The following is a 23,343-nucleotide window of genomic DNA, read 5'->3' on the forward strand; positions in this document are numbered from 1 at the left end:
GAGAAACCAAATAGGATCATCTGATTACATTTTCTCTGGAATGCCATAAAATCGCAAATTGTCACGACAGTTTCTATCTTCTAATTCCGTGACGTCTAGCTCCAATTGAAATGTATTTTGTTGCATGCCTTCAAAGCCTTCTACTTTGTCTTCTACACAGGAAATTCTCTGGTAAGCTTCATGTTTAACATTTTTATTTCTTCTTGAATATCAGAGGATTTAGAGTCCAAGGTAGTAATTGAAGAACATATAAATGAGAATTCTTCTAGGATCTTCTCCATACACAGGTTTACTAAGGGGTTGTTTAATGACAAGGCAGTATTTGCGGTCTTAGCCATATTAGCGTGCACACAGTATATAGTTTTACCACCAGATGTCAGTGTTGAGAAGGCCGCAATGGTTCTCCTGAAGCCAGGAAGGAGCGTGAAGCAACACGGCAGGAGCGGAGATAAGGCACCCCTGTGGTTACCAGTGAGAAACAACGATGCAGTAGGAAAAAGGTCAAATTGCTAGATGTGGACCATCTCGTGCAAAAAAAACAAAGATGTGCGAAAGAAGGGAACGAGTAGCATGTTAGTGTGCTGAGAACCGGAAAATATATTTACCTCTGAAGAGGGGAAAGAGTCATAAATAGCACTCTTACCAGTTCTCTTGTCTTTCTTATTGGAAATTAATGTAAGCCTTCAGGTGAGCCATAAAAGAATTCTCACAGTTTAGCATGGTCAGCATGTCAGTGCTGAGTAGGCCGCAGCGGGCTTCCCGAGGCCGGGGAGGAGCGTAGCGTAATATGGCAGGAATGAAGGGAAGGTATCTTGGCAATCTTGGGAGAGGGAAATGGTCAATAAATGGCGTTCTCACCGGCAATGTATGTCTATCCTCGTTCTTTTTCATTCTGAATTAGAGGGGGCCATCACTCATCTTCATGTATATAATCTGGCATGTGTCACCTGCTGGGCTCTGGGGCCAAGGTACGGCAGACGGAGCTTGTAATGTGCGTATCCCGCAGCGTCTGTCATTCGAGGCAACCATAAATGAAGTACAAGATATTAGTTAAAATGTATCATCCATTACTTTCTTGTATCTTGACCGTAGTTTTCATTTGGTTGATGTTACCAAATAATGACCGCAATTATGAAATTATCATTGTCAGGAGATGCTTCACAACTATGCGCCATCTTCGGTGCTGCTTGGCCACGCCCCCAATCTCCGAATTGTGTGCTTTTCAAGCCATCTTTCATAAATATAGAAATGTGTAACACATTTCTATGTTTATAAAAGATGGCTTGAAAAGTACACAGTTCAAGCCATCTTTTATAAAGCTTTGTCGACAAAGACACCTTGGGTTTTGTCCGTCCTCAAAGCTTTATAAAAGAGGGCTTGAATTGTGTACGTATCAAGCCATTTTTTATAAACATAGAAAGATGTTACATATTTCTATGTTTATGAAAGATGGCTTGGAAAGTACACAACCCATACTATGGTTTGTGCACTATGCATACCTCTCAACGCAAACGCTTTTGGCGGGTATCACCCGCCACTTAAGCAGCTCCATAGCTCTCAAGCTTTGGTGTCACCAAGTCGGGTGAAAACACTGATTTCTTTTTTGGCAGGTGAGCACTCATGGAAGTAAATGGGCATATACTGTGATTGGTGGGTGAGTCAGCTCATTGCAAGGCGGAAGACACCCGCCAACAGCATGTGAATTGAGACCTGTGCAGCTCTCTCACCCGCCAAGCTCCCTACACGCCCATACGAATCAATGGGCTTTCACCCGCCAAACATAAAATCGTGTGTTTTCACCCACCCAAGGGCCATGAAAGGTTGAGAGCTAGGACTATGTTTATAAAAGATGGATTGAAAAGTAAATAAACCATAGTAAGGAACGCACATAATTGTGCATACCTTACTATGCTTAGTGCACTTTTCAAGCCACCTTTTAGAAACATAGAACTATTTCTATGTTTATAAAAGCTGACTTGAAAAGTACACAAACTACAGTAAGGTAGCATACAAATGCGTACATACATGTCTATATTTGTTTGCACACTACTGTGGTTTGTGCACTTATTAGGCCACGCCCCCAAATGAGCCCCCCCTCAATTTCTTACTCCACTTAATTAAAGCACTGCCTATATTAAACTATTGTAACATAATCAGTTAGCTGAGCGCCAAGGCCTGGGTTTGTGCTGGGGTGGACCTCCAGAGGGAGGGTGCAACAAGTGGCTTCAGAGTGATGAGTGTGGTACTTCCCGGGCCCTGTAGCAGGTGTCAGTGGCATCCATGTTTGTGTCAGGCACTTTGTCATAGCATTGAAAAGTTTCATCAGAAGCAACAGACGCCTGATTCTAATATGGCCACCAGCGCAACTTGATGCAGCCAAGAAGTATATCCGGCTTTTCAGTACGCACTCACTTTGAACGTTTCGTTTGACAGGTAAGGCCTGGACACCGGGCACCGCTTTTGCTTGATTTGCGGAGAACCGCGCATTCAAATAGCTCGTAGCTACGCACCTAACCGGATAACTAAATGTGCAGAAACGATGAATTCTCAAAGGACGTGGAATAGAGCTAGAAGTAGGACTACAATACCCGTCTCTCCCGCGCCAATGACGTAGGGACGTGACTGAGATGCCCGTATGTTGTTGAACGTCACCAGCGCCGCCTCCTCACGGGTACCTCACACGACGGCTTCAGTCGACTCTCCTTAGACTCTGAGGCGTTCTGCTTCCTGGCCCCCGCTAAAACGCCTGACAGAACTCTGCCCGCGTTATTATAGAAATGTAAGGAAAAAAACGTATGCAGAAGGACACGAAAACCACAGTACACTTGATTTACTTATGTCTATTTATCATAGCGTAACAACAGTACGAATCGCGTACCTTCGCAGATAAAATAACACAAGGTGTATTTAATTGTTATTTGTAACGTGCAAAACGAGCTAGTCGCTCTGTATTTTAGTTCGGTATAAGGTAACTTTTGAAAGATGTGTTGAAGTACTTGGATGGAAGTTCTGGTTGTAATCTTGTCGGTACCAAGACACAAATTTCCTTTGAGGGGTGGGGAGTTGTATTTTTTATTTTATTTATTGCTTATTTTTCAAGGTGCCACAATAAAGAAAGGGGGAGGGGACAAGGGAGAAGGATACAATAACAATCCCTAGGCCTTGTGAGGTGCGGATCGTGCAAGTGCGGAACAGGGAGGGCGGAGTGCCAGTCTGCGAAAAACAAGTGCTATGGTGGAAAGGGGAGGCCAGAGGCCTAGTGCCTGGGAATGCAGGTAAGGGGGTGGGGGGGGAGCAGAGAAAGGTGTTAGTGGAGGAGAGAAAGAGGGTCTTGAGACGCTCCTGGAATTTAAGGCTCAAGCCGGAGTGGGTCAGGGAGACCATTTCAGAGTGAGACTTCTGCAGAGGAGAGACCCCCCCAACCCCCACTCTTTGCTTAGAGAAGCGCCTGACTCGCAGAGAGTTGGAACTAGCAGAGGAAGGGCTCTAGCAGGGAGGTATTTAGGAAGAGAGAGTTGGATGTAGCGGGGGTACCAGGCCCCAAAAAGCCTTGTGGATGATGCAGAGGGTCTTGAACTTGATCCTAGCAGCAACCGGGAGCCAGAGGAGAGAAATAAGGGTGGAGATACACGGTCCCTGGGCTTGAGGCCAAGAATACATTTTGCATTCCTATTCTGGATTAGTTCAAAGGGAGTAAGAAGGAAGATTGAGGAAGAGGCTGTTACAGTAGTCAAGCCTAGAGAGGACCAGAGCTCTGGAGACATAGGGGGTCATTACGAGTTTGGAGGTAGCCATGGTGCTATTAGCACCATGGCTGCCTTCAAACCCGGGTCCAGTGTCTCTGAATGCGGACTTACCGGCTCATTCCAACCTTGGAGGACCCGGTAAGTCCCCATTCAGAAAACCATTTGCATTTGAGATCCCATAGGGCTCAGTGGGAATGGGGAAGGAGCTAAAGGAAAGGAGCCTGCAAATTGCGGGTCCGTTATTAGCTCCAAGGCCCCGTAACGGATCGCTCTAAGCACGGCTGGTCAGACCAGCCGTTCCTTAGTTGGACCCGCTAAGGGACCTCGGAATGTGGTGGGAGGGGGTTAACGGCATCCTTACCAGTGTCGATAACGCCCTACAGCCATACTCTGAATGAGGCCCATAGACTTTATAGGGGAAGGTGAGGAAAGGGAGAATACCTCTGAGGAGGTGCAGCTGATAGTGGACCTTCTTGGCAAGGTCCGAGATATGAGGAGAGAAGCAGAGGGAGGAATGAAAGATGTCACCAAGGTTCTTTACTTCACAAGAGGGTGAGGGGAGGGGACCTATTGAAGGTGGCCAGAGGGAGGGAAGGTGGGAGCAGGGGTTCCAATGCAAAGGATCTCAGTCTTACTGGCATTATGGCAGAGATCTTTGACAGCACACCATGACTGAATAGCAATCAGGGAGTCCGGAATGAGAGGAGGAAGAGGAGGGAAGCTTGAAGGAGAGCTGCATGAAACTGGAAATGAGGAGATAAGGAAGCGATCCAGTGGGCCAAAGGGGCAAGGTAGACGTTGAATGTGGAGGAAGGTCGTCTGAAGGCGCACTGATGTGCCCTAGCGATGTGGCGGGAAGCAGTATCACAGGCAAGTGGAAGGTGCGTTGGCTAGGTAGCGACCATTTGCTAACCAGTCTTAGTTGTGTCAAACATGGTAACATTTCTGTCGGAACTGTTAGATCAAGTGAATTTGTTTCAGAAATGTCTTTCCTATGTTGACCTTATCAGTGCTTCCATAAGTATTAGGTTGACTATCTGACACTGACCCAAGTTCAGGACAGTCGGTACAAAACAGACGAAAAATCAATTTGATCGACACAAATTCTGATGAAAAGGGTCACATTTACGGACACGCATTCTGGATGAAGAGTTGTGATAGTCGGACCACTTGTGCTACATTTCACCTTCCCATAACTCAATAGATAATGATTCAAGTCACATTGACACAAAATGCAGACCTATCATTCATAAATATGATAGCTTTCCTATGTATACCACGGATTGAATCAAAAGGGTCCCTGTGTTTAACAACCCTGGGTTATTGAAACCAATAGCTGGGATTGAACCATATACGAGTATCCACCACTATATGTTCACAGGCCTTGCAAATTGAAGACCTAGTGAATTGAAGCACAAGAGTTTTAAGAGATGCTTGCAATGAAGAGATCAATCGTAATATTGTGTTATTGTTGACACCAACGACATTTGAGATAAAGTGCCCTGAGGAAGATCTTTTCAAGCGTCGAAACAGACGTTGGATATCTAGTAAAGCTATCATATTTTTTAATTGCCGGTCTGCATGTTGTGTCAATGTGACTTGTATCATTATCCATTGAGTTATGGTGAGGTGTGGCGCAAGTGGTCAGATTATCATAACTATTTATGTTCTTTGACCTTGGCCTTTGGTCACATTATCTTTCCAACTCATACTAGCCAACCCACAACATAGAATATGGTATTTATAGATTAGAGAGCTTCACGTATATATTGTGGTAGATGGCTCAACTTGGTAGCCTGCTTCTAGTATTCTATATTCTGGATTAAGCCAAATATCTTTTTCAACTTGTTCTCATACACTCTGATATTACATTAACTGTACTCTTGACATTGTCTAATTTACAAATATAACATGGAATATTAAAGGCATATGTAATCCTGTAAATGGGCATAGCCTATGCCGATGCTTGTGAGCTACTAAGGTGGACTGTTTTTGTAGGAGACTCATGACTCCTACATACACTCCAAGACTGGTTACAGGGAGAAGACAGCACTCTACCCAGATGTCAGAGTGCTAAACCCTGGGCTCCGATGGGAATGGAGTGCTACCAAGATCCTGGCAGATTTCTCACCTGGCAGAGCAGTCAATTTACATTTAAACATTCATTAGCATTTCAGCAGCAAACATTGTGGCAGAGGACAAAAGCCTATCTAGGCGATATCAATATACCCTATGATGGTGAGCTTTCAAAACTGTCTTGCAGCCACCTCTGAAATCCCTAACCTGTTCAAGTCTGGCACCAACACCGCGCCCGCTCAGGATAGCTCTTCAAGGCTTCCCCGTCTCATGCAAAAGAAAAGCTCCCGGCACCAGCAAGGGAAGCTTTTCTGTTCAGAGGACCCCGCTGACCCAGGAAATTCCCAGATATGTTCCCAAGCCCAGCTTCAGAAGACATGAGATGAGACTGAATGCAGAAACAGCCAGTCTCACATCATGTACAAAAGATGTCCAAATTGGTATTTGTCTTGCAATTTACAGACATTTTGGGTGCAGATTGTGATCAATGAAAACAGCAGAGTCAAACTTCCATAATTGTGGGCATTCTTAGTAAGAATGTCCACAATTTTAAAACTAATCCATGCTTTTTGCATAAAAGCAAAGGTCATTTCGAAAAAATGCACTTTGCTTTCATGCAAAAACCAGGTTTGGCCGCAACCCTTGGCTTCGCCCTTCTGCCCCATGGAGGAGGGAGAGCCCAGGGGGATTTTTTGGGCTGCGGCCCCCTATTTAAGTGAAAAGCTTCCCTCTCCATTACAGGAGCGGGAGCTTTTCACTTAAATAGGGTGCCGCCACCGCTCCAGCTCATGGAAGTCTTTCAAAGGCTTCCTGTGCTGGCATGGCAGCTTTGCTCTATTAGAGTGAAATGCTTTTGCTCCAGCATGGGAGCATGGTGCTTTTCACTTTAATAGGGAGCCGCCACCACGCCGGCTTGTGAAGCCTTTGAAAGGCTCTCCTGTACTGGCGTGGCTGAGGCACCTTATTCAATTGAAAATGACCTTGCTCTTGTGCTGGAGTTCCTAGCACATGAGCAGGAGCCCTCAAAAGGCTCCCTGGAGCTGGTGTGTCAGTGACGCCCTTTGTACTAGAAAAGCCGCTCTCCCATGCTGGCGTGGCAGTGGCGCCCAACGTTATTGGAATGCTTCTTCCCCATAGGGCATCTCTGCAGTGCTAATATGCGGGGGCGCTTTATTTTACATAGGGAACTGCTGCTGCGCCAGCACAAAGAAGCTTTTTAAAGGCTCCTCCATGATGTGTGGCAGAGACATTGGTGCTGTGTGCAAATGATTATTAGTTTGGCGCCCAGGTTACCCATTGTAAAGACAGGAGGGGGGTTTCTGTACTCCTGCTCTATATATGGCAGAGTAGAAGCACAGAGCACCCCAGCAAAGATTCGCTGTTTGGTAACGTTGGACAAGCAATCAAGGCTTAAGCCCTCAGGAGGTGATGCAGTATGGTTCTTAAGTGCAGTGTAGTCCCCAAGCCCGCACAAAGGAATGTCCACACACTATGTTAGTGATAACACAGTTCTTTATATAAATAAGGTTCAAGTTATAAACAGACACACACAATAACACACTTTGTGCTCAGGCAATACTATAATGATACATGTATAATTTCTATGTGGTACCACAATTACTCTTTGACTCCATTAAAATGCACCGACTGCTGACAATTTGAAATGGCATACAAATCAATAGCAAAAAGTGTCAACAATAGACTTGGGAGAAAAACAAGTTGGTTAAACAATTGGCAGAATACTGGTCCCCTACCACTAGGCACAGTTCTGTGTGAGGATCCCCCCCACCTGGGCAACCTGTAAATAAAGTATTAAACAATCCTAGTACATATATTGCTTAGCAGAGTCTTATTTCCTTCTGTAAATGTTCTACTCCAATGTACATGATTTAGCAGAGTTCTAAGATGGGTCATCAACGGATCCTTCTTGAGTGAACTCCCTTTAAGGCAGGAGCCACGGATCGTCGAGATTCCTCGAAGAAAGCGGTGAACAATGTTGTTGAGGCAGCAGTTTTGGTCTTTGCGGTGGTCGTCGACGATCAGTCGCGGACGTCCTGCGAAGAGGAGGCGTGCGGTGCACCTTGACGACAGTTTGTTGCCGCATAGTCAATGAAGAACGTAGGCCCAGCAAGGGCGTTGAGTTGTTGTCCATTTGGTGTCAGCGGTCGGAACTAGACCACGGCTGACTTTTGGATCTTCACGTCTTTGAGGACTTTGGGTGGCGGGAAACCCACCGGTGGATTCTCCTCGGTTTGTCTGCAAACTTGATTTTCTCCGGCAGGACAAATCAGTTGACAGTGATGAGCAAAGGAGTCCTTGATTCAAAGTGTTCTTTGGCAATGGAGCGTTGCAGCTCTGATCGATGATGGTCGTCAACAGTGTAAAGACTGGAGGGGGGGGGGGTCTGTACTTCTGCTCTCTATATGGTAGAGGAGAGGCACAGAGGACCCCAGCCAAGATTCTCTATTATTGGTAACTTAGTTGGACAATCACGGCCTAGCTTCTCAGGAGGTGATGCAGGCTGGTTCTTAAGTACCCCCACAAAGGAATGTCCACACACTGTATTTGTTAAGACACCGTCCTTATATAATTAAGGTTCAAGGTTATATACACAATGACAATAACTCACTTTGGGCTCAGTTCATCTACAATGGCAAATATATATACAGTTCTAAGTGGTACCACAATTTCTATCAGATTTAATTAAAGTGCATCAACTGTACTCTGGTTAAATGCCACACAAATCACTTAATAAAGGAAACCAACAATAGATATAGGAGGAAAGCAGTTGGTTCGAACAATTTGCAGAGTATTGGCCCCTACCACTAGACACAGTTCTGTGTAGAGATCCCCCCCACCTGGGCAACCTGTAAAATAAAGATATGCTACAAGCCCAGTCCATATATTGTTCTATAAGTCTTATTTCCTTCTATAATATTTCTACCACCCAAGTGTACCTGGAATAGCAGAGTTTGACGACGAATCTTCGATGGATCCTTCTTGAGCAGCTCCCTTTATAGCAGGAGCCACAGATCGTTGAGATTCCTTGAAGAAAGTGAACTCGGCGTTGAGGCGGCAGCTTCGGTTCCAGCGGTGCTCGTCAACGATGATTCGAAGATGTCCTGCAAGGAAGAGGCGTGTGGGGCACCTCAATGTCGAAAGTTCAGGACCACAAAGAGTTTGTGAAGAGCTGTGGCCCAGCAAGGGTGTTGAGTCGTCCGGCGTCTCTACGGTCGTTGGGTGTCGGGAAACCCACCGGCAGATGCTCCTCGGTGCGTCGAGGTCCTGGCTTTCTCTGACGAGATAAAGTAGGCGGCGGTGCGGACGAGTGCGTCTGTAAATCAAAAGTCTTAGGCAGGAGCCGCCAGGGAGCGCCGAGATGTGCTGGCGGGTCTTGGCTGATCTCCTCCCTTGGGTGTGGAATTTGACAGTTTGGGCCCCCCCACCCCATGGAAGTTGAGGTCTGACCCCCCCCCCGTGTGTGCTGAAGCTGGTGGGCGTCAGGTGACCGCGCCTGCGGTGCTGGTGGGATCTTCCGAGCCGGTGATCGGCCGACGTCTTGCAGCGAGCGGGAGTAAAGTGACAGTTCGCCCGGCGAGGGGAACCGCGCGGCTGCTGACTGCCTCTCGGAGGGGGAGGGGCAGAAGACTGGGCCGTGGCCCTCCCCCCGCAGCGAAGAGCTTTGGTGTGACGGTCGCGGACCCAGTGGGGGCTGCGAAGAGGGCGCCTCGAGCGGTCCTGAAGGGCCGAACAGCCCTGCTTGCGGGACCCTGGGTGTCGGCTCCTGTGTGCCTGGAGGGTACCCGCGGCGCTGTACCATTAGTGTGGCTTTCCGGGTGCGTGCATCCTGTGGTGGTGGTGCCCCCTTGATCCTGCAGGGCCCGGTAGCCCCCCCCATGTTGGACTTTTCCTGGGCCGGGACTGCCCGTGCAGTTTCTGGCGGGGGCCGGCAGCCAGCCTATAGTTCGCTTGCCTCCATTGCCCCGAGCGGGTTTTCTGTGGACTTTCCCTGAAGCTCAGACTGTTTGCGTGGTCAGTGGTGTGTTGGGACTGGGGCTGGTGTCCTCCGTAGTTTGAGGTGCGTTAGGAGGACTGTGATTTGTCTCTTTGGCAGTCCCTTTGTGAACAGTGACACCTGGACCGCAGAGGAATCCCGTGGGGGACACTACTGGCCCAGCTTTTGCCCTGCATTTGCAGGTGGTCACTAGGCATCTGGGTGGCACGGTCAGGAATACCCGCGCGCTGGTTATGGGGCACCTCAGGCTCTGTGGTTGTGCTTGCTGCTGTCCACTGCGCAGAAGGCTCTCAGAGGTAGTCCAGGGAGTGGGTGAGGTCTGCTCTGCAGTGTGCCGGGCCAGTGGACTTTGCTGGTGGGTCTCGTGTATGGGCCTGTAATGCTGGATCTCCTGGAGCTAGCTAGCAGTTGTGGCCTGCCTGGTATCACCCTAGAGTGTAGAGGGCTGAGCAACATCTGGATCGCTGGGAGGACTGTGGGGGGATCTTCTTCTGCCTGCCTCTGGAACGTCTCAGGTGGTTCGCGCCTCTCTCGTTCCTGGATGGACGGGGTGCAATGGCTGCAAAAGTATTGGCGTGCCCCTGAACAAGCGCCAGGTGGGACCAGTATGCAGGCGGGAGGTCTATCGGAGACATCGGAGGCTCAGTCTGAGCCAGAACATGGCGGCCCTGTTGGAGGATATCCGCGGCTTCAGGGCTGATATTGGCAGGCGGCTTCACTCTCTAGATAAAAAGGTGGACGCTGTTGAAGACCGGGTCCAAGCCCTAGAGGCCAATCAGACCTCGCAGACCTATTTGAAGCTCAATTCGACATGCGCTTGGCAGAGTTAGAGAGGCGAGAGGAGAAGGTCGCTCTTAAGCTTGATGACTTAGAGAATAGGGAACAGCGATCCAACCTCAGGTTCCTGGGTATCCCGGAGCGGGAGGGGAAGACCCAGCTGAACATTGTGATGAGAGTCAAGTCAATCATAAGTAAGCTCTTTGATGGAGAGAATAACAGCGAGGCCACATTTGACAGAGCCCACAGAGCGGGAGATCGTGCGGTCAAATTTCACTACTATGTAGAGAAGTCGAACATTCTGGAGCTGGCACGACGGAAGGGCCCTATCGAGTGGGAGGGTGCTAAAATATCGATCTATCAGGACCTTTCGGCGCTCACCCTCGCCCGCGGGAGACTGTGTGGCCCTCTGACGAAGTGGCTCCAGACTAAGGGAGTGCGCTATAGGTGGGGGGCACCCGTTCCCACTTACGTTCAAGTTGGATGGCTGTAAGTACTCCCCATCTATGGAGTCGGAGATTCAGAAAGTCTCTAGCGAATTGCTGGGGGCCACGTCCTCGGGTCCGGAGTTGGGAGCCGGGAAGGAGGGGAGTCGGCGGTGTCCTTCCCAGAGCAGACTGCGATGGGCCGTTGATGTGGAGGGTCCTGCTTATGCATGCTTGAGTGCCCGGGGACCTTATGGTTGGTTATCTGACCTTGTGCAAGAATGTTGAGACCTTCCTAGGTTCAGTCTGCAGGGCTATGTTTTGTTGGTGGGGGGGTTATGGAGTTTGAACTGTTGGGTTGTGTTTTTGTAGTTGGGGGAGACCCAGAATTTCAGGTTGCTCTTGTCGTATTCCGCCCAAGTGCAGGTGATCTTTGGCGGCCTGGTGGTGCGGCAAGTGGATGTTGTGTCCGTTCCAGGCACTCAGGGCTAGGTTGGGTGGGGGGTGGGGGGGTGTTTTGTTGGGGAAGGGTGCAGTGGGTGGTGGTTCGAAGTGGGTTTCTTATTTGGGAGTTGGGGTGGGTCGTTTTTTGCACTTAGGTCTACCTGGTTTATGGGGTCACATATGCTTTTATTTGTGCTTCACATGTGCACGGAGGTCTAGGGGTTGGGCACTCTCAATAGCCCCCCCTGTGGGGGCAGAAGATCTTCTTGGCTTTTCTTATGGTTGACTCTTTACAGCTGATGTAGGTGGGGTCCTTAAATGTGCGGGGTCTGAACTCTCCGACTAAAAGTTCTTTGTTGTTGAGGGAATTTGATAGATTGCAACTTCACTTTCTTTTCCTACAGGAATCCCATTGGGTCAAGGGGAGGGAGCCTGCACTCAGATCTAGAGCTGTCCAACAAATGTTTCATGCCTCTTATGTGGCGAAAAAACATGGGGTTGTCCTTTAGATTTCTCAGAATGCCCACTTCTCCCCCAAAGCCCACGAAGCTGACCCTGAAAGGCGTTATATTATGGTTAAGGGAGAGCTGAGGGTCCGACTTCACTTTTGTGGGTGTATATGCCCCGAATGAAGGCCAAGATGCTTTTTGGTAGGGAATGCGGGAGAAGATCAGAGGATTTGCTGAAGGCGCGCTAATTGTTGGGGGGGACTTTAATATGGTTTTGTGTCCGGAGAACAACAGGAGATCCCCCCCAAACCTTGCCCTGACCTCAGATCCCAATTGAGGATGGCGGAATCATTCAACCGGGCTAATGGTGAGCTGGGTCTCGAGGATGCGCACTCTGCTTGGCGCGACCGCGAATCCCTTTTTACGTTTTACTCCACGGTGCATCAAGCCTACTCGAGGATTGATTATCTGTCGGTGGATGCTGCGATCAGGGATTGCATGTCCGATTTCAGGGTTGTGGCTGTCCCATGGTCCGATCACAACTTAGTTCGTCAATTTGGGAATCCCTCCCCCGGCTACGAGTAAGTCGAGGTGAATATGCAATGACTTGTTGCTAATAGATAAGGAGCTGAGGCAGTCCCTACTGTCTTCTATTGAGGAATTCTTTAGCCTTAACGACACCGGTGAGGTGGAGCCTAGAATTGTTTGGGATGCATTTAAGGCCACGATTAGAGGGACGTTGATTGAAATGGGAGCTAGGAGAAAGAGGGAGAGGTTGAGGGAGGAGTCTTAAGTTGAGGGAGCAAATCGCCGCCATTAAGCCGGGGGGTAGGTTGAAAACGCAGATTGCCCCAGGTCTGCGTGAAGCGCTTCAGAACCTCAGAGCGAAACTATCCGCCCTCCTTGTAGGCCAGACGGAAAGAAAGCTTGCGTTCTTAAAACAACGATACATGGAGAAAGGGGAAAAAGCAGAAAAGATTTTAGCCTGGAGGCTGCGAGAGCTGCGTAATAGTAGGAGGGTTAATTGGGTCTCTGGTCGGGCGGGAGAGAAAATCTTGTAGGATAGCCAAATAGCGGAGCAGTTCAGGCAGTATTATGAGGGTCTCTATGCTTCCGAATATGGTGGGGATGATAAAGAAGTGGACCAGTTCCTGGACTCCCTCCCTGTCCCCTGTCTCACTCGAGAGTCCTCAGAATATTTAGAGCACCCTATCTCGGCTCAGGAAATAATTGACACTATTGTGTCCCTGAAGAGTGGTACTCTCCAGGAGATGATGGTTTCTCGGTCCGATTCTATAAGACCTTCCGCTCCACGTTGGCTCCCTTCTTGTCTAAGGTGTACAATGCGGCCCTGGAATCTGGCTCCCTCCCTGCTACCATGATGTCTGCCCTTATAGTGGTGCTTCCTAAGGAGGGGAAAGATCCCTCACCTTGTCAGTCTTATAGGCCCATCTCTGTCCTTAACGTAGATGTTAAAATATTAGCTAAAATGTTGGCGAATAGATTGTCTAAACTTCTCCCCTATCTAGTCCATGGTGATCAAGTAGGCTTTATCCCCGGGCGCCAAGGCTCTGATAATGTAAGGAAAGCCCTGGGCCTTTTGCATGAGGTGTCTAAGCGGGACTCGGAGGCTTACCTCCTTTCGTTGGATTCTGAAAGGCCTTTGGCCGCGTCGAATGGCCGTACATGGTGAAGGTCCTTCGTAAGATGGGCTTGGGTGACAATTTCTGTGGGTGGGTTGCGGCCTTGTACAATGGTCCTCTAGCGCGGGTACTGGTGAACGGCTGCACTTCGGGCGATTTTCCGCTCTCCAGGGGTACCTGTCAGGGGTGTCCTCTCTCCCCTCTTTTGTATGCTCTGGCAATGGAGCCCGTTGCCATCACGGTCAGAACTGATAGTGGTGTCTCTGGGGTGCAGTGTGGGGACTGCGAAATCAAGCTCTCCCTCTTCACGGATGACATTCTAGTATACCTGACCAGGCTTCACAAATCCCTCCCGCACTTATTAGGCTTGATCCGCTTCTTTGGGGCGTTTTCGGGGCTTAGAATCAACGTATCCAAGTCATGTACTATGCCGATGGGCAGACTGGACCGTGAGATCAGTGGTAAATCGGAGGTGCTTGGGATGAGAGTAAAGCGGGAGGCAACTAGGTATCTTGGCACTAACATCCCTAGAGATTTAAACAAATTGTATGAGCTAAATTATCCTCCTCTCCTGGCTGGGATCTTTAAGGATCTGACAAGGTGGGCTCCTCTCACTCTCTCTTGGTTTGGGCGCATGATCTCGATTAAAATGAATGTGCTCTCCCGACTCCTATCTTTTTTCGTCCCTTCCTTCCATTGTCCCAGACTCTTTTTTTGATTCTCTGCTATCCCGTCTACAGAGTTTTGTCTGGAGCGGTTAGAGGGCAAGAGTGAAATAATTCACCCTGACCCTCCCAAAGTCTCACGGTGGGTTCGGTCTCCCTGACTTTAAGCTGTACTATAAGGCAGCCCAGCTGCGGGTGATGCTAGAACATCTGAGGGACGACCTTAGGACGTACTGGACGTATGTGGAAGATGTACAGGTCCATCCTTACAAAGTCAGGGATTTACTTTGGTCTCCTCCACGATCCCTCCCAGCAGTGGCTAAATCGCACCCAATCCTGTCTGTTCTGTGGGCGTCCTGGAGATGATAAACTCCTCTCTTCTTGGCCTCCCCCCCCTCTTCTCTATGGGGCCCCCCACTCAATATAGGATCCAGAGGTTTCCACGAAACCCAATCCTGGTCTGACCAGGGGGTGGAGAGGGCGGCGCATATCTTTCACCTTGGTGAGTTTATTGAATTTGGCCAGTTGTCGGAGGTGTTGCGTGAGAAACCGCTTTCCATCTTCGATTACCTACGGCTCAGGGGTATCCTTACCCAGGCTGGGTGGCGGGCTTCCTTGACTCGTCCTTTAACCCCCTTCGAAAATGTTCTTGTGGAAGCTAAGTCCAGAAAGGGATCGCTCTCCAGTATATACAACGTGCTGGTTACAGCTAACTTGGAGGATAGACAACCGTTCAAGCGTATCTGGGAGGAGAGATTGGGCATGACACTCGATGATCGCACATGGCAGGGAGTCTTCAGATCTATCTTTAGGAGGGGTTTGTATACAGCTGCTATGGAGCATAATTTTAAGATTCTCCACTCTTGGCATCGTTCTCCGGTCACCTTATCTAAGATGTTTGCCAGGTTATCTCCTATGTGTCCCAGGGATTGCTCTCTCCGTGGTATTTGGTACCACATGTGGTGGGATTGCCCGGTCATTCAGGTCTTCTGGGCGGAATTGCTTAGTTGGATCAAGAGCATTTTGGGGTTGTGCCCTTCTCTTCACCCCTTGGAGATCCTCCTGGGTACCCCTTTGCCCGATAGTGAGTCAGATCCCTTCACTAGGGTGGTGAGTGCTATGTTACGGGCGGGGAGAATGGCCGTGGCTCAAAATTGGAAAAGTACCTGTGCCCCTTCTAAGGCGGAATGGCTCACTCAGCTGCTGGCAATTTTTACGTATGAGAAACTGTCAGCCATAATTAATGATAACATGTCTTCTTTTCTACAGGAATGGACTATTGTTTTGTTAAGTGTGGAATGTGATGCCTTGAAATTGTAATCAGTTCAGATGTGGGGGGAAGTTTGCAGCTAGGGGAATGTGGTTAGTTCGCTGGTAGTCCACTAGCTCTTGCACGTCCCACTGGGAACCTAAGACATCGAGGTTGTGTGGAAAAGTCTCAATGTATGCTGTGTCCTTTCTCTATTCCTCGTGTAGTCTTCGCTCTATGTAAACCTGGTAGCTTTTGTTGGGGGGGGTGGGTGGGTTTGGGTTGGGGAGGGAGCGGGTATGTTTTGCGGTCTCTTTGATTTGTGCTTACTCTTGGCTATTGTCTGTTTTAGACTGTAAAATGTAATGTATGATGAAATGTTCAATAAAAACTAAGTGGGAAAAAAAATTCTTAGGCAAAGGAGCATTGCGGCTCCGGTCATCAGTGGCACAGCGTCAAGCGGTCCCTGCTTCTGGGCAACACGGCTTCGACAGGCCTCCAGTGGTTACAGCAAACGGAATGTCCGGTGCTTATCTAGATTCTCCTCCGTGGTCCCCATCTCTGGTCGGCAACCTGTCGAGGGTCTGACTTCCAGGGCGCTTCAGTGAAGGTTAGCCCTGCTCTATGGTCCATCTGAGCACGGGAAGAGGGCGCCTAACCAGGCCCTCTCTTGGATCAGTCTCGACGGCTTTCGGCTTCTGTATTTCGGTGAAGGGAGACAGCTGTCAACCTTCTTTAGGCTCGGCTTCGAGATTAAGCGTCAGTTTCAACTTCAGCTTCTGAGTGAATTCTAGCAGTGAGAGGCCCCCAGATATACTAAAACTTAGGCTTGGTGACCTTTTTGTGATCTCACTGTGAAACCCCTACGACCAGTATTTTAATTTAGATTTGTAGGTATCGCATTGGTGTGTGAAAGACTGAAACTAAGAGATCCCCCCACTCCATTTGTTTGTAAGGTAATGTGTATTTTCCACACACCTTCTTTCTGCGCCACAATTGTGTATGAACAAAGTTCCAAAATCACATGTGTTGGTGCTCAAAATAGTTTTGTTTATTGGCCCTTTCTGATTACACGTGTTTCGGCATTTACAATACCTTTTTCAAATCGGGGCATATCCTTCAGCATTATGATGATGTAAAACGTACATGTCAGGTCAATTTAATGCTCACATTGATACTACGTGGCCATTGGCCCTCAATGTTTTATGGGAATTGTAGTCCCAAGTTGGTGAAATTGAAATGCCCATAAATTCACCAAACCTGTGTCAAGAGAAAGTACGCCTAACACCTCTTCTGCCAGTTCAGATGCAGAAGAAACTGCAGAAGGAGACACAGCCGTTACAGAAGATGCAAACAATACAGGAGATGGTTTCCTCAACCAAATAAGACGATACAAAAAAGGCAATAGAAACACAATGCAGAAACAAGTCAGTTTCCAACTGACAAATCAACCGGACAAGAAACAACCTTTACCCGGAGGAGAGGAAGGAGGGGGTCAGGTCGACTCAGGCAACCCGGAGGCCTTAGAGGATTACCGAAGATTTACAAGAGCATAGTCAATGACAACTGACAACCCTGACAGAAGATCAGATAAGTCTCCTGAACAGGGGCCTTTCATTCGCAACCTACATCATAGATCCATGAACAAAGGATTACTATAGGCCAAGCCATCAAAAAAGACGAACGGATTAGGTAGAGCATTCCCTACAAAAGCTATCGCAAAATGGAACACTCTACCTGAATCCCTAAGAACTGAAACTTGCAACGCTTTAAAAAGAAACTGAAAATCCTCTTATTCAAATAATCATCCACTCAATTGACCACCTCAAACTGCTTTAATTACACCTTTTTGTTGTCCAGTCACCAGGTCCCATGTCTCTGTGGAAAGCGCTCTGATGCCTGCGGGCTGCAGCGCTATAGAAATAAATAAATAAATGAAGGACTTCTGTTACAGAGACTGGTTTGAACTCAAAAGAAGGTGGATTATGTAGTGCAGCTTGGAGCTCGTGGGTGGGGGTTGCAGTTGCAACACTACTCATGGAGTATTTTTTTCATGGTGTTCTTTTTCTGGAGTGTTTCAGTTTTAAGTAGTAGGGCATTTTGGATGTTAACAAACTAAGTGCTGTCCTGTGTGCTGTTTGTAGGTGGGAGCGCAGGAGACTCAATCTTGCGCAATATGACAATGAGCTCACTTGAGTTTGCCTGGTATTGTAGCAGATCTTTTCTTGGATAATGGCCTTCTCGTAATCGCTTGCTGCGTGAAGCCATCTTTGTTTAGCCCAGTAGGGTTGTTTTTACACTTGGTGTCAGCTTTGCGTTTAAGTAGGCAGAGAGCTTTGAGGACAGGAGAAAGCCAAGCATTGCAGTGCGCGGCAGTTTGGGGTTACCACAGTGTGGATGGTGCCACAGTGTTGATAGCTTGAGTAAGTGTAAGGTTATACAGGTCTACTAGGATGGCAGGGTTGTTAACCGGAGACTGTTGGTGGACTAGCTCATCAAGCAGTGGCAGAATCCATGATTTAGTAAGGTTTTTGGAGCTCTTTGTGGCTATAGCAGGGAGTGGTAGGGCTACAGTGGGAGTGGGGTTGGATAATGGTGTAGTGAATAAAATAATGTTATGATCCGTCCAAGGGCAAGGCAAATTGGAGGTAATAGAGGCGTTCCAGTTTAAGTCGGCCTGCCAGTCAGGATTCATCCTTTGGAGTGCATGGGGCTGAGGATGCATTTTGCGAAACCTAGCGCATAAGAGAACTAGATAAGGATAAGGCATAAGAATCTGTCTCATTGTTGAAGCCAAGGTTGAGGTTGTTGGGGGTGGTCAGGAAAGGCCCCAATGATTGAGGGGTTCATGATGCGCACTGTGACTAACTGGGGGTGGCGGCAAGCTGGCTGCCATGTTGCAATTTCATAGGTATCAAAGTGTGGTTAATTATGGATGGGATATGTTACATCAGAGTTCCTGTTGGCCTAGAAATTGATACATATGAGCTTGCATGCACACAGAAACATAAAATGTTAAACCCATCAAATGTAAAAACATACATATGCAATAATAACACAGTAGTTGGGACCCCTTTTGCAAAATGTACTTTGACTTTTAAACTAGCCATGCCAGGTTTTTAGAATGCAGGTGAATGAGTAACTTCAACCTTCGCAGTCAGTACAGCTGTAGAAAATAGCCATGAGCTTTCATGGTCTGATAAGCATCGTAGATAGTAGATGTAATCTCCTGACGCCTGAGAGCGTGACAGAAGGAGTTTTGTTATTTATTTTGGTCAGTAGTAAAACATTGGGCAAGTCAGTTCCTAAGGCTATTCAGGAGTTTTCAGTTGTGCAATGAAGTGGGAGTTTTTGTAGATCGAAAAATGGAACGGTGACCTGGGGAATGAGATGGCATCTCTAATAAAGAGAAATCATTCACCCAGCCTTCCTCATATCGCGGGAAATATTCTTGCAAGACATGTTCAAATCAAAAGTTGGGGTTTAAACGACTTGGGCCAGTTTTTGTTAGAAATGAATTATGTTTTAATACTAATGTTCAACCATGTGTTGACGTAATGACCTACTACGGACGAATCATCAGAAGAGGTGTGTATGACTATGATCTGAAGATGATTAGTAACATAAAACCAATGAAAACATAGGAATTAGGAAAAGATGGGATTTTTTGGAAGAGGGTTATTTTTTCTTCTATTGTACATTTAGTTCCAAACAAAACCTTAAGCAGGGTTTGATGAGGGTTTTGTCCAAGCATGTTTGGGGGGTGGATTGCAATAAAATATTTGGTGCAAAACTGTTTAAAAAATGTGAACTGATTGGTTTTTGAGACTTGGGTTAGTTTGGTCCTGCAACACCATCTAATTGCTCCCCAGAGAATTGTACAATAAACCTGCTTTATGGACAACCGTGTACTCCACTCTTAAGTGGTAGGACTGTTTGGGTTAAAGTGATTAAAGGCCCATCCGCACAAGGTCAGTGAGGAGTATAGTCTTGGATGAGGATTTAGCATTGGAGAGAAGGTGCAGGATGTCTTCAAAGGAGAGGAGAGGGCCAGGAGCACGATATACCACATGAATGGTTACCGTGGAGGTGTGAGATAGGCTCAGTTCGGTAGTCAGGAGTTCGCCAGAAGAAAAGGGTTACACATTTCTCTAAGCAGTAAAGACCTAACTATGAGGGCGACTATGACTTTCTTTTAACATTGTGAACCTTTTTATTTATGAAACCTTCGAACCTCTACTTGTACAACAAATGATGGATTAAGCATAACATACACTAGACACTACCCTATACAACATCGATTGCACCCATCTGCACATAGCCTTGCATTGAAAACTTTTTCAGAGCCTTTTTATCATATCTATTTGTGTCCATTCTTGCTCACCTTACATTTTACAGACACTCATCTCACTAATGTCTTCAGCTGTATACGAACATGGTTTATTTTTGGTCATTTTATGTCTTGGGTACAAGTAACGTCTGCTGACATTGCAATTATAAGTAAAAACATTGTCAATAAAATACGTTTGTTTGCTAATCAAGAACATTTTAGTTTACAAACTCTGCACATTTTTTGAATGTATGCCTTGAACAAGCTTAAAAAAAAAGATACCAGACTCCCAATCCATCATGGCCACCATAATGAAATGAAAGAAGACTGCCAAAGCAAAAATAGTTCTAGCCAATAAAAGCTGTTATGTTATTTGGCTTTTATACTGCACAAGTCACCACCGTAGTGATTTTAAAGCGCTTAAAGATTATATACCACGTTAGCATATGTTTTGACAACATAAATCGTGACGCCAGAGACAATGATAATTGATGAAATAAACGTTGGCCAAGTATGACCTCTGTCCTCCGTCCAAGGCCCAGAGAGTGCCCAAGAAAACCAACCTTGCAGGGCAATCTAGCAAGAGCTGCGAGCTCCCAGCAGGGTAGGAGCTGCGTACACCCCCTCCATCTTCGGGCTATATCACGACTTATGTGGTGTTGATTTAGACATACTTCTATCTCGGGAAATGTTCCTGGTGTTGGGTCTCCTAGATAAGACCGGTTTGGGGTTATTCAGACAAACCTTTAGGTATTAGTTTCTATGTTTTTCATTCATTCCATTTCACCATGGGGAGTACTCTCCTGCGCCTGAATGCCTCTGGGCCTTGCTCGATTATAAATAAAATAAAGTAAAAAAGGTTCCTACCATGGCTTGCCAGTGTGAATACATTTGGCTACCTTGCTAGTACTGCAAAGGTCACTAAATCCGTTGAAGATCTCTAATGGAAGTATGGAAAGGCACCAATATCCCTTAGCAGTGGGAATCGCACTACATTGCTTACAGGGGACTGGGGAGCTATAACCCTGGATCATGAAGAAGTAAACCAGACACTATATTTACAGTGTAGATTACATATTGCAAGCTTGGAACTATGTTATAGTGAAGAGGACCCGTGGGGAAGGAAGCTGCTGAGTGCCATGTCCCTGTGACTGTAACCCAAAGTGTGAAAGACACGTGGGACACCTAGGATGATTCCGAGAAGGACATCCTTTTAATAAACATGTTACAAAGCCAGTATTGAAGAACAACGCAGCCATCATGCAATTAGCATATTAGAATGCCATCAGAATTTCTCAGGGTTCTTAAAGAAGAAATTATGTTGCAGATAAATTCCTAGTCCCTATATGTATTTATTCCAATAACTTCCTTTTTGTAAAAAGACTATTTTATCCTTTATTACATGTATATTCAATTTATTGCAAAATACAATGCAATCAGCACATAAGTGGAAAGCACATGAATGTACGAATCTGCATGGAACGGAAACCAGCTTTCAAAAGCAACATTCAACAAATCTCTCCCAAGTTTAACAGCTACAAAAAAATGGCTGACTCTATAACGCAGCATTCACCATGATGCATTTGTTCTGGATTACAGATTAGTTTATTGCCATCAGGTTCTCTGTGTCTCCAAAAGCCCTAGCAGAGAGCTAATGATTTTTCTAGCCAGACATTAAAACAAAGATGTATTGGCTACACAACTAAGAGCAATGGTTTCATTAAGCCCAGTCCATGCATATACACCACTATTTGAGGAAAGGACCCTTTTTTTGTTTACAGGAGAAGGGTTCTATAATAACACTTTAAAACGTTAAAATAATGTTTCCCAATTAGCCTCCTTGCACCTACCGCACTCCGTTATCCCAATGTGCTCTTTCGAAAATAACTACTCACTGAAAACCCTTTGACAAAGTCCTTACTTGTCAGTTTAAGATGTAGCAGAAAAAGTAAATGTTTGTGAATTTCAATTGCTTAGTGGAACTACTTTAAATCAGAAAAATCTAAAAAGGGAGAGAGCCATTTTCATCCTAATACTGACAAATGTCTTCTTTATGCATAGGTTAGGTTATGTAAAGGGATGGAAAAAAGGATTAAGGCTAAAAAAAGAGAGCGGATGAAGTGAATGGGACAAAGGGTCCTTCATATGATGAGGTGGAACCCCACTAAGAAAAAAAGGCACAAAATAAATCTGAATTAAAAAATGTTCCTCTTTTTTCCGGGATTTGAAATAAAGTCTCAAAACTAACATAAAACATATTTTAACTAATTCCCTGTGTTTCTCATGGATGCTTATTAGTTTCAGATGATATTTTAATAATATGTAGCATTCTCTTTGTTATTGCGCCTCAGCAATGGAACTCTTCCCTCTCCATCAAAATCACGGTCAGGCCACAACTTATGGGAGCTGGAACTGATCCTCTCATCTTCCCAACACTTCCCAGGAGATAACCGGGTGAATTGGAAAGGTTAGTGGGCTGTGTGAGAAACCTGAAGGTGTCTCCCTGGCTAAACCCCGGGGATCTGTCATCCAGGTGGTTAGGACACAGCCATCGCTATTGGAGCCAGTTCCTGGGGGTGGACCGGTGAGGGGGGATGACCTGGATGTGGGGTCCTCGTGGAGTGGGACAAAGATGAGGGAGATGCTGTATCCCCCTTCTTTCAACACTTTTCACCCATCCTACAGCTAGGACATTCAAAGCCACCCCCCCTCCTCTTTCTCGACACAAACACTTTCGCACGACACCCAATAGGATGGGCTAACACCAGAGCCGTTTGCCTGACATGTAATAGAAGGGTCAGGCAATTGATCAGAATCACACACACCTGATGGCCCTTTTCCTTCCTCACAGGGATAAAAGGTGGAGCAAGAGAGCACAGTGTAGCATGGCCGACCGCATGACGTGACAGCTATCCAGGCCCAGGTGAAAGGTGGCAAATATCGAGAGGTTGACAAGGAGGGTCACAACCTTGCCCTTTTCAACGCAGACCCGCGAAAACCTCCGCAGAGGGAATCGTAAAAGCTAGGACAATAGCCTAAGTGTTCTTCAACAGATGTCAATGGTACACGGAGCGAGGGAAGCTCCTGCTACTGTGGTACCGGCCTTGACTCCAGTTACGAGGAGAGCCAAGCGGTTTATCACAGCCGGCGAGTCGAGGGTCAAACCAATAAGGGCCGGCCTGTGGTGAATGAATGTCACAAAGTGGCAACTTGAACCAAGGTGAAAGAACTGTAAAAGTGCTAAAGGAGAGACCAGCTGCAGAGGGAACCAGCACCATGTGGGTTCTTACTCGAGAGACTCTGGTCGATCCCCGTCTGAGTGAAACTACAAATACCAGAAGGCCGTAGGAGAGCCGTCAAGTTAGGTCAAAGTGGTCATACAGGAGGTCAAGCAGCAGGTCAAGCAAAATCCCTGTATGATATGGCATTTATAACACGCCTATTACACAAGTGTTTCAGAATCGTGACCAGGCAAAGGAGGGGGAACAGAGGGAATACCGAGACCTCGATCATACTAGGCCAGG

The 23,343-nt window shown here is 46.9% G+C and overlaps 1 protein-coding gene across 7 annotated transcripts in view; it reads left to right on the top strand.

Moving 5' to 3' along the window:
• Positions 1-2,343: 2,343 nt before the first annotated feature.
• Positions 2,344-23,343, top strand: part of MFSD3 (major facilitator superfamily domain containing 3) — a 926,467-nt gene continuing 905,467 nt past the window's right edge. For 6 of the 7 annotated variants that reach the window (XM_069621959.1, XM_069621955.1, XM_069621958.1 and 3 more), the window contains exon 1: positions 2,344-2,433. The gene's annotated coding sequence lies outside the window, so the exon portion shown is untranslated. Of the gene's footprint in view, positions 2,434-2,652; positions 2,780-23,343 lie in introns of those variants that run through there. The other variant, XM_069621956.1, reaches the window with a different exon arrangement.

This window comes from Ambystoma mexicanum, chromosome 5q (assembly GCF_040938575.1).
Source record: "Ambystoma mexicanum isolate Mex_15411 chromosome 5q, UKY_AmexF1_1, whole genome shotgun sequence".
NCBI classification, from domain to species: domain Eukaryota; kingdom Metazoa; phylum Chordata; class Amphibia; order Caudata; family Ambystomatidae; genus Ambystoma; species Ambystoma mexicanum.